General features: G+C 41.4%; 1 non-coding gene across 1 annotated transcript; it reads left to right on the top strand.

Moving 5' to 3' along the window:
• Positions 1-748: 748 nt before the first annotated feature.
• Positions 749-855, top strand: LOC131179631 (small nucleolar RNA R71). Its single transcript, XR_009148521.1, has one exon. It is a non-coding gene; the product is annotated as a small nucleolar RNA R71 (small nucleolar RNA).
• Positions 856-10,706: the final 9,851 nt, after the last annotated feature.

Genomic DNA, 10,706 nt, shown 5'->3' with positions numbered 1-10,706 from the left:
CGCATTTTCTTTGGGGTTCATGATTGTTTGTGATGGAAGCTTTCCAGAACCTTGAGCTTCTAGCTTACTCATAGATGAGGCTAACTGAGCAATCTACCTCTCTATGTTTTGAATGCTATTTCTAGTCTCCTATTGAAACTTTTGTGTATTATTAGCCAAAGCCTTAACAATTTCATCAAGTGACATACCTTGATTTGAGGGAGGTGGAGGTGGAGGTGGAGGTGGAGGTGGAGGTAGTTGATTCACTTGTGGTCTTTGCTGCTGGTATCGGTTTTGCACTGGTTGATTTCCATAACTCAGATTGGGATAATCTCACCATCCTGGATTATAAGTACTAGAAAAGGGATCATACCTGCGTTGTGGCTGTCCATAATGTCCTACTGCATTAACATGTTGCGTTGATTCATCCTCTTGTAACGCAGAACACATATCAATAGCATGATCCGAATCCGAACAAATTCCACATACCTTAACAGTTTGCATGTTCCCTACAGCCAACTGCCTCACCAAAGAAGTTAAATCAGAAATATGTTTCTCAAGGTTAGATGTACTTACCTCATTAACCTTCATAGGTGTGTGACCCATTCTCATTCCAAACTGCTGAGAATTTGCTGCCATGTTAGCAATCAGCCTCCTTGCCTCTTCTGGTGTCTTATCAATCAAAGCTCCTCCACTAGCAGCATCTATCATACTACAGTCCATTGGTAGAAGTCCCTCATATAAATACTGAATCAGAAGCTACTCACTTATTTGATGATAGGGACAACTTGCACACAGCTTCTTAAATCTCTCCCAATATTCATACAAGCTCTCTCCATTGTACTGCCAGATACCACAAATTTCTTTTATTATGTTGGCAGCACGGGAAACAGGAAAATACTTCTCCAAAAATATTTGCTTCATCCCATTCCATGAGTTGACTGATCCAGAAGGAAGGTAATACAATCAATCCTTGGCTGTTCCTTCTAGTGAGAAAGGAAAAGCTCGAAGCTTGATTTAATCCTCTGAAACTCCTTGAGGTGTCATGATGGATCCTCACCTGCAAGACCATGAAACTTAGACAACAAATAAATTAGTCTAGATTTCAACTCAAAAGCAACATTTAAAGTAGGGTATTGAATACACAAAGGCTATTGGTTTAGATCAGGAGCAGCCAACTCTTTCAAGGTTCTAGCAACCATAGTTTTGTTTTCGGAATTGGAATCCAAATCCGAATCCGAACTTAACTCCCTTGGAGATTAGACTCCTTCAGATATATTCGGAATCTGCTTAGCCAATTTTCTCAACTGTTTAGCTATTTTTTCTACTTCTGGATCAAAGATCAACTCACCAGATTGAGAAGTTTTTGTCATAAACAAGAAGAAATCAAAGTAAAAATAGAAAAATGGCTCAAAACCCTAAAAAACGATGGAATTTGGCCTCAAGAGGGTGGGGCTAAGGAATCCTCTAGATTGATTGGTTTTAATCAGAACGTTATTTCCTTCAAAATAGGTATGAGCTGCCTTTCAAATTCAACCAAAATTCTTGATGAATATTAGCACCATAATTTTTTTTTTCAAAAACTTGAAAACAGCAATAACTCACAAACAAAATTAATAACAGAATATCCTAACACCAAAAACACAAAATCAAATAAATTTTAGTCTCCGGCAACGGCGCCAAAATTCTTGACGGTTGTCAAATCCACCAGAAATTAAATTAACTAAAATCACCAATTATGAAATATTTTCTGCAGTAAGTGCTAAATCCAGGTCGAACCCTAGAGACTGAATTATTAAATTTCATGCACTTGTGTAATGGAAAAAAGAAACAAAGGTTGGGGGGGTAATTCGCAATCCAAAGAAGAAATCAAAAATAAAAAAATTAAGAACTAAAATTAAATATAAAATTCTCAAATTAAACAAACTTCAGTCTAAGGTAATTCGCATTCCAATGCATTGATTCGATCATAAACAAAAGAAATACAATTATATCTTATTGAATACTTAATGTAGATTTACCAAACAGCGAGGTAAAATCCCTAACTTCCTTATATTCATCAATTCGAGCCTAGCACTCTTATTTACTCTAATTATTAACTGAATTGGTATTAAGCAATCCTCTTCAAGTTAATAATTGCTTTAAAAAAAGGAAGTAGTTAAGCTGAACAATAATTTATCAAGCATAAATCATTTAATTCACCCTATTGTTTCCTTAGGTTATTATCGAAAACTGGGATCATAATCAATAAAACCTAATTACTACTCACGTTCAATCTTACACAATAATTACGGATTATGAAGAATAACTAGCAATTGATCACATCAAACAGTTAACTAATAGGCCTTTTTAGCAAATCATTCAATAGATCAAAGACAATGAAATTAGAAAACAATAGACATTCAAAAGACATAAATTAAATTAAGAACCTGGTCTCACAAATCATGCAAAAGAACTTGAATCCCTTGAACTGAATTAAAAACTTAGCCACTCATGTTCATGGCTTACAGAAAATTAAAGAAGAAAATTGAAGAAATCTAAAATGTGAATGGAGAACGAAAGTCTGATCCCTGTGTTAGCTGCTGCCTCTTCTATTTATAATAAATGGCCTAGGGTTGGGTTTTTAGAGTCTCTGAGGTGTTAAGAGTCTTTTTCTCTATCAAAAACTGCAATTGGAGCAAAATCAGGAAACTGATTGTCGACGGATACACGGCCTGTGTATCACTACACGGCCTAAGCCCAGGGCCGTGTAACTTACTGGAGCTTAATGGGTATGCCTTACACGGGTACACAGGTCTCCATGATTTACACGGGTCAAGTTACATGGCTCATGTACTTTGTTTATTCCTCGGCTCTCTGGATTTCTTCTGGCAGAATGTTACACAGGTCCGTGGTTGTGCTTACATGACCCGTGTACTTTGTATCAATAATGCTTCTCAATCCTTCGACCTTTCCAAGCTTCCTTCCACACTTCTATGCTCTGAGACTTACCAAAACCCTGAAAAAATACAGCAAGAGTCAAATTAATGCAAATGCTGAAAATTTCTCCATTTAACATAATTATTTCAATAACTCTCTAAACATATGCCTAATAGATAATTATACTTTAATCAACTAAATTAGGCATAAAGATACCCTAGAAACACTAAATGTGATGGGAGTAAAATTAATAAATTATGCACTTATCAAGAGGTCAAGCTTGGGTTTTCACCCTAACACACTAAGATGCCAAGGCTTCAAATGCAGTTATGGCAGGTACTCTTTCAACATGTTCTTTTGAGGCATGTGTTTTAATAGATTTGGGTACTACATACTCATTTGTTTCCTCTGTATTAACCCTAAGGTTGGGTAGAAATCCCACAACATTAGAGTGTCCCTTATATGTAGCTACCCTTCTTAGTGATAACATAGATGTAGCATGGTTTTTCTGAGTAGCCCAGTGGTTGTAGATGAGAGATCCTCTCAGTAGATTTGGTTCCTCTACCCATAATGGATTTTACTATAATCTTAGGAATGAATTGACTGTCAACTCATTATGCCACCCTAGATTGCAGAAATAAAAAGGTGCATTTCCACTTACCAAGAGTAAAAGAGTTAAGTTGTGATGGTAACAGAAGTGTGGCTTTGTACAATCTAATGTCAGCCATTAGTGCCAGGAAGATGTTGAGGCACAGATGCCAAGGTTATTTAGCACTAGTAAGGGACACATCTGCTGAAGGTATAAGCATGGAAGATCTTCTCGTTATCCAAGAGTTCACGGATGTTTTTCCTAAGAAGTTTCTAGTGTTGCCTCTAGAAAGGGAAATAGAATTCTGCATAGATGTTGTGTCGAGTACAAACCCCATTTCTATGCCACCTTATAGGATGGCACTAGCAGAATTAAAGGAGCTAAAAGAGCATATACATGAGCTTCTGGACAAGGGTTTCATACGTCCAAGCACTTCACCTTGGGGTGCTCCTGTTCTGTTTTTGAGGAAGAAGGTGGATCCCTAAGATTGTGCATTGATTACAGGTAGCTGAATAAGGTGACCATTAAGAATAAATATCCACTTCATCATATTGATGACTTGTTCAACCAGTTGCAAGGAGCGAGGTACTTCTCCAATATAGACCTTAGGTCAGGTTATCATTAACTGAGAATTTGGGGCGAGGATGTGCCCAAGACAGCATTTAGGATAAGATATGGTCATTATGAGTTCTTGGTGATGTCTTTTAGACTCACTAATGCAGCAGCAGCCTTCATGGACTTGATGAATAGGGTGTTTAAGCCGTTCCTAGACCATTTTATCATCGTATTCATAGATGACATTCTGGTATATTCTCGGACTGAGGAAGAACATGTGTAGTATTTGAGGATGGTGTTGCAGACTTTGAGAGAGGACCAGCTGTATGCAAAATTTTCAAAATGTGAATTTTGGCTAGAAAGCATCTCATTCTTGGGACACATGATTTCTAGTGAAGGTATTCAAGTAGATCCCACGAAAATTGAGGAGGTAAATAATTGGCTTAGGCTTACAACAGTCATTGAAGTGTAGAGTTTTCTAGGCCTGGTAGGTTATCACAGATGTTTTGTACAGAATTTCTCTAGGATAGCAGCTCCCCTGACTAAGCTAACTTAGAAGAATGTCCCGTTCATCTGGACCGATGAGTGTGAGGAGAGTTTCCAAAATCTTAAGAAATGTCTAACTACAGCCCCTGTGTTGACATTACCAGTGAGTGTTGAAGGGTATACCGTGTATTATGATGTCTCCAGAGTTAGTTTAGGATGTGTTTTGATGCAGTATGGGAAAGTGGTGGCTTATGCTTGAAGGTAGCTAAAGAGGCATGAGCAAAACTATCCCACCTATGATTTGGAAATGGCGATTATAGTCTTTGTATTAAAGATCTAGAGACACTATTTGTATGGCGAAGTGTGTGAGATATACATTGACCACAAGAGCTTGAAGTATATTTTCCAGCAAAAGGACTTAAATCTGAGACAAAGGAGATGGATGGAGCTATTGAAGGATTATGACAGCACCATCCAATACCATCCTGGGAAGGTGAATGTGGTGGCAGATGCCTTGAGCAGGAAATCTTTTGGTAGTTTGGTGCACATATCTAATGAAAGAAGGCCATTAATTCAGGAGTTGTATGGGTTGATGGATCAGGGGCTAATCTTGGATATATCTGATGAGGGTGCACTATTGGAACATTTCAGAGTGAGGCCAGACCTGCGGGACAGAATTAGAGTTTCCTAACACAGAGACCCACAACTAATGAAAATTGTAGAAAGAGTACAGCAAGGAGAAGATTGTGAATTTGAGTTTGGTACAGATGGTGCTCTTATGCAAGGCTCTAGGATATGTGTGCTAAATGTGGATAACCTTAGAGCAGAAATCATGCAAGAGGCTCACTACACACCTTATAATGTCCATCCAGGTCCCACCAAAATGTACCATGATGTGAAAGATAGATACTGGTGGAATGGCATGAAGAGAGATATAGCAGATTTTATGTCCAAGTGCTTAACTTGTCAGAAGGTAAAGTTTCAATATCAGAGGCCATTACGGAAGTTGCAGGAGATCCCTATTCCAGAATGGAAGTGGGAAATGATTACAATGGATTTCGTAATTGGGTTACCTCGTACCACACGTGGATATGATTCAATATGGGTGATAGTGGATCGTTTGACCAAGTTAGCTCATTTCTTGCCTGTGCGAACCACCTACTCTATTGCCCAGTATACCAGGTTGTATATTCGTTAGATAGTTAGATCATATGGAGTTCCTGTTTCCATAATATCTAACAGGGGACCCCAGTTCACTTCTTCATTTTAGAGAAAGCTGTAGGAGGCACTTGGCACACAGTTAGACTTTAGTATCGCCTTTCACTCTTAGACAGAGGAGCAGTCTAAAAGGACAATTCAGACACTAGAAGATATGCTTCGTATGTGTGTCCTGGATTTTAGAGGTCAATGGGATGATCAGCTATCTTTGTGGAGTTTGCCTACAATAACAGCTATCATTCCAGTTGTCGACACCATATTTTGGTCGATCCCCAAAATCAATAAAACTTCGAAACCGATCCCCAGTACTAAGTCTCCCTGTGACAGCTAATCACATTTCCGATCCCTCTTTGATAGACAGTCACAATTCCGATCTCTCCTCACAAAGAATTGACTCAATGCTAAGTCCTCACATCAGTCAAAGCCTTACCAGTCTATTAAATCACTCACCGATCTCTCAAACCCAATGTCTAATCTCCAGACCAGTCAAGTATATTCCTGATCTCTGTTGACAAACGAAATGAACTGACACTAGATCTTTTCTTACCAGTTTTATTGTCGATCTCCCTTTCAAAAGTTTAAGAGCTAAGGTTTTGGTCCGGTTTAATGAGGATTCCGATCTTAAGTGTTCAAGTCAAATTTCCAATTTTAATCAAGTCCCGTTCAGCATTTCTTCCCTACCGATCTCATGCTTATTGTGCTTTTCGATCTCTTACGCTTAGATTAATAATTGCATTTAGTTCTTGTTTTGCTATGCTCAGACAATCAAATACTTAGGCAATTCAGAGATTTTCCAATCACATCCAATCATTGAACAAAGAGCGATTTCATTTCATACCAACATTTGTACAAGTCCCCCAGCCTGATCTACATTTTGCTCATTTTCTATCTCACCCTCGGCCTCCTCTTCGCTTTCCTCCTCGCCTCCGGGAGCCAGGTCGGCCATCCAAGAGAAGTCCTCCTCTGGGTAACGCTTCTGGAGCTCGGCCAAGAGATCCTTGTGAGCGTTCACATAAGCACCGGCTATTCCTGTCACCATCTCTTCATCTTTTGCCTTAAGCTCCTCAGTAAGGTGAGCGACCTGAGCAGCTTCGTTGGCCCGGAGTGCCTGGACTTCTCCAAGAGCATGATCCCTTTCAGCCAGAACATGAGTCTGTTCGGCCAGCTTATCCTCATAGTACTTCATACGCCCCTCAATTTGAGATATGTAATCCTGGGCGGATGAGAATTGGGATCGGAGGGATGCCACTTCTTGGCACTTCTTCTCGACCTCCTTACCAAGGCGGTGAGCCTTTTCCCAGACTACGTGCTGGTTCACCAGGCACTCTACATTCAAACTCATAGATCGGGTCAGGATGTCGTCAAGATTGTCCGGAGACAGTCTATCCCGATCCTCCCGAAGGCAGATAGAAGACCCCAAGACATTGGCAAAACCAGGGTTCTCCCGAACAGTTCGGTTATTCTCTAGGGAAGCGATCAGCACTTGAGCGCCACGAGAAAGGGGCCTCGCAGAAGGTCGAGAAGGACCCCCCTTCTGTGCTTGGAGCAACTGGAGGAGGTCGAGGCGGCTCTTCTCGTTGAGGAGGAGATCGGACAGCTTCTGCGATCGGTGGTCCCGAAGGTCGGGGCGGGCCTCCTTGTGTCTCCCCAGGTTCATGACCGGGTGTTTGAAGCAGTTCCAAACGCTTCATCTCTTTCACCTTTCCGAACGCTTCATCTCTTTCACCTTCCGGGAAATCTCTCTTTCTTTCTTCCGCTTCCTGGAACCCTCACCACCCGCCATACCTGCACAAAGAAGAGGTCAGTGAGATCGCTAAGGTCCTGAGATCTGAGATGTAGAAAATACCAATGCCGAGGTCAGAGAGCGGAAGTTCGCGATCTTGGCCGGTGATCAGCTGTATGGTACAATGGTGCAAATTTCGGCAACATCGTGATCTAAACAGGAGAACTTCTGAGTGGCCGCCTGATTCTTCAGTTCCATCACTATTAGGCTTTCCTCCTTGTTCAGGGTAATACGCTTCGGAATCAAGGGCCCCTGGTGCCACCAGCTACGGGGGAAGTCCTCAAAGCAGGTCGGATTTTTGCTCCTCAGAATGAAGAAGCGGTTCTTCCAATTCTTAAGGGAGGAGGGCAGATCGGTAAAGAGCCCACAATGAGGCTTCGCTTGAAAAAACCAGTGCTCATCGTCCTTTCGGCGAGTTAGCCTGTGCAGTTCGGCGAACACCTTAGCCGTAGGACTGATTCCCTTAGCTCGGCACAGGCCTCGGAAGGCTACTAAGATCCGCCACGAGTTAGGGTGAACTTGAGCAATGCACACTCGGTGATATTTTAGGACCTCCTTGAAGAAGTCATCCAGAGGGAACCGAAGACCGGCCTTTAACTGTTCCTCGTATACCATAACCATGTCATTCTCTTCAAAGAAGTGATCGGCTCGGTGATCGCCGTGACACCGGATAAGTTCGTACGAATCAGGACGAATATTGTACTCCTGGCTGAATGATTGCAGATCGGATTCTTGCAAGATCGATGGTAGCTCGTCCATAGGAAGATTCTCCCTCCCTGAAGAAGGTACAAGCCTCGATGGTGCTGCCGCCCAGTAGCCGAACGAGACCCTAGGAGGTTCAGTCACGCGCTTGGCCCGACCACCTCTACCTCATCGGACGACCACCTAAAACCGAATAGAAGGAGGGCTCAGAGCTCTCGACCTTCGGCACCGCTCATTTTCAAAGGAAATAAAGATTTTAAACTAAAAAGAAAGATCAAAGCCCTTACCGGAGTCTGATCGGTGTCGGAGGAACTTGAGAAAATGAGAGGATTTCGGGGTTGTTTGCGAGAGACTGAAAATGACATAAGAGAGCGAATGGCTGGCCCCTCCTCTATTTATACTCATCCGAGCATTTAATGCTCACTCTGTCCTAGGCGGCGCATCGGTTAACGGGATTCGCCAGCTGTTTCTGACATTTCCCAAGAATATTCTAGATACCTCACAAAGAGATCGGCTAGGTAAGGATCGGCGGATTAAAAGGGATATTTTGAATTGCAGATCGGATAAGTGTCATTCAGGTAAAGAACCAGATCGGATAATCACATTAGAGATCGGAAAATAATCAATGCAATATTAATAAGATGATAATCGATAAAATAAAGTCTTTATTTTCAAAAGATCGGATTACATTATTTGGGCGATCTCTAGGGATCGGATTACACTAAAATTGGATCACATCATTTCTATGATCTCTAGAGATCGGATTACATTGAAAATAAAATACATCATTTGGGCGATCTCTAGGGACCAGAATGTCACATTGTGACTGATCCAAAGGGGTGTCACCGACTGTAACCGAGGCGTCATTTAACACCCAATGTGGAGGGAAGCCGATGTCGGAACACCCAATGTGGTGAGAAGTCAAATAAACTTGGAAGAGCAACCGTCAAGGGTCGGCAGAACATCAGCAATTTGCTCGGTCAAAATCGGTTCGCCGATTATGCCAGTTGAACGACTCGAGATCGATACAATCGAGGTCCGCAATCCAGATCGGTTAATTGATTTAGTTCTCTCACCATCATCAGATAAGGTCATCACGATTATTCGATCACCAGGGTCATGAGTTTTCATCGTGGAATAAAAAGGTCCATCAAAAGATCAAAACCACAATCCTGCGAACAACTACGAACGATCATTTGGAATAACTAGAATAGGAAAGTAAAGAAGAAAAGAGGAAAATCAGATGGAGAAAGTTTTGGGTCAGGGGGTATATATAGGGGGAAATCAAGCATTTATTGTTGAGCGTAAAACGGCTTGACGCCGGGAATTGAGGAATTAATGCTTTGACCGACCGCCCGTTAAGGGAAGTATTGGAATAATAGAGATCGGAAGAGGGAAGATCGGCATGAAAGATCGGAGAAGGACCATGTTAAGAAGATTGGAAAGGAAGAGAGAACAGAAAACGAAAGGGTGCCTACTACCGTCACCATAATCAGAGCTGAGGTAGTTAAAGCATTGCCAGGTAAAATCTCAACGCACGCCCCAGAATCGCCCACATTTCTGACATGCGCTGTACATCCTAATCTCCACCATTGATCCAACTTGTAAGGACGAGCTCAGAGCCCTTGGATCAAAGAAGAAGACGACAAAACCAGCGCCTTTCACTCCTAGCCCTGATCCCCTGACAAGAGAATTTGGGACCGTCAGATTAGAAGAAGAAAATGACAAATTTTCTAAAGAGGATCTCAGCCGTCCATTCTGATCCTCTTTAATTCCTGAGCCTCAGATCATGTCCTTCGAAATCCTGACCCTCCATCTCCCTCAAAATAGATCTTGACCCTTCATGGGGAGCACCCGGTTCTATAAATACCTGCATGAAAACTGTTCAAAGGGGACGGAAAAAAGAAAGAAGGTTGTTACTATAGTGGAAAAACTCTGAAATTTAATTCAGATTATTACTCTGCTTTCATAAGAAGAGCTTTTGGAACCAGTTTCCTGAAGTGTTTTCTTAAAAGATTTTGAACGCTGGAACTTTTCATTTTCAGCTCGTTCATTATCCAGTAGCATTCCCATTTTTCAGTTCCTGGTTATCTGTATTCTTATTTTCGTCGTCCATGTTCAATCTCATTTAAACTCAGGTATAATTCTGACTCGATTGCATTTAGTGAAGTACTCTTTGTTCCAAGGCGGACCTTAGTCTCCTGGCTACCAACTTGCGATTTTATTACGTTCTGTGATTCTGTAGTTAGCTCACTAAATCCTACTTCTTACAGGTCAGTGTTCATATTGCCATTTTATTTAGTTCTTGTTTTGCGTATTTCCTTTTTTCTTTTTCATGCATGTTATTTTCTTTAAGGTCATATCACACTTGAAAATGCAAAGGTAGGTCGTGCTTCAGTTGGCTTCTACGTCGGCCAAATCATATTTTTGTTGATCTTTATTATTTTGGAACGCAAGTCATCTAGTCCTGAATAA

The sequence above is a fragment of the Hevea brasiliensis genome, chromosome 4 (genome assembly GCF_030052815.1).
Source record: "Hevea brasiliensis isolate MT/VB/25A 57/8 chromosome 4, ASM3005281v1, whole genome shotgun sequence".
In the NCBI taxonomy this organism is placed as follows: Eukaryota; Viridiplantae; Streptophyta; class Magnoliopsida; order Malpighiales; family Euphorbiaceae; genus Hevea; species Hevea brasiliensis.
Note: the sequence above shows the minus strand (reverse complement) of the source record. Positions and strands in the feature narration are given on the sequence as shown.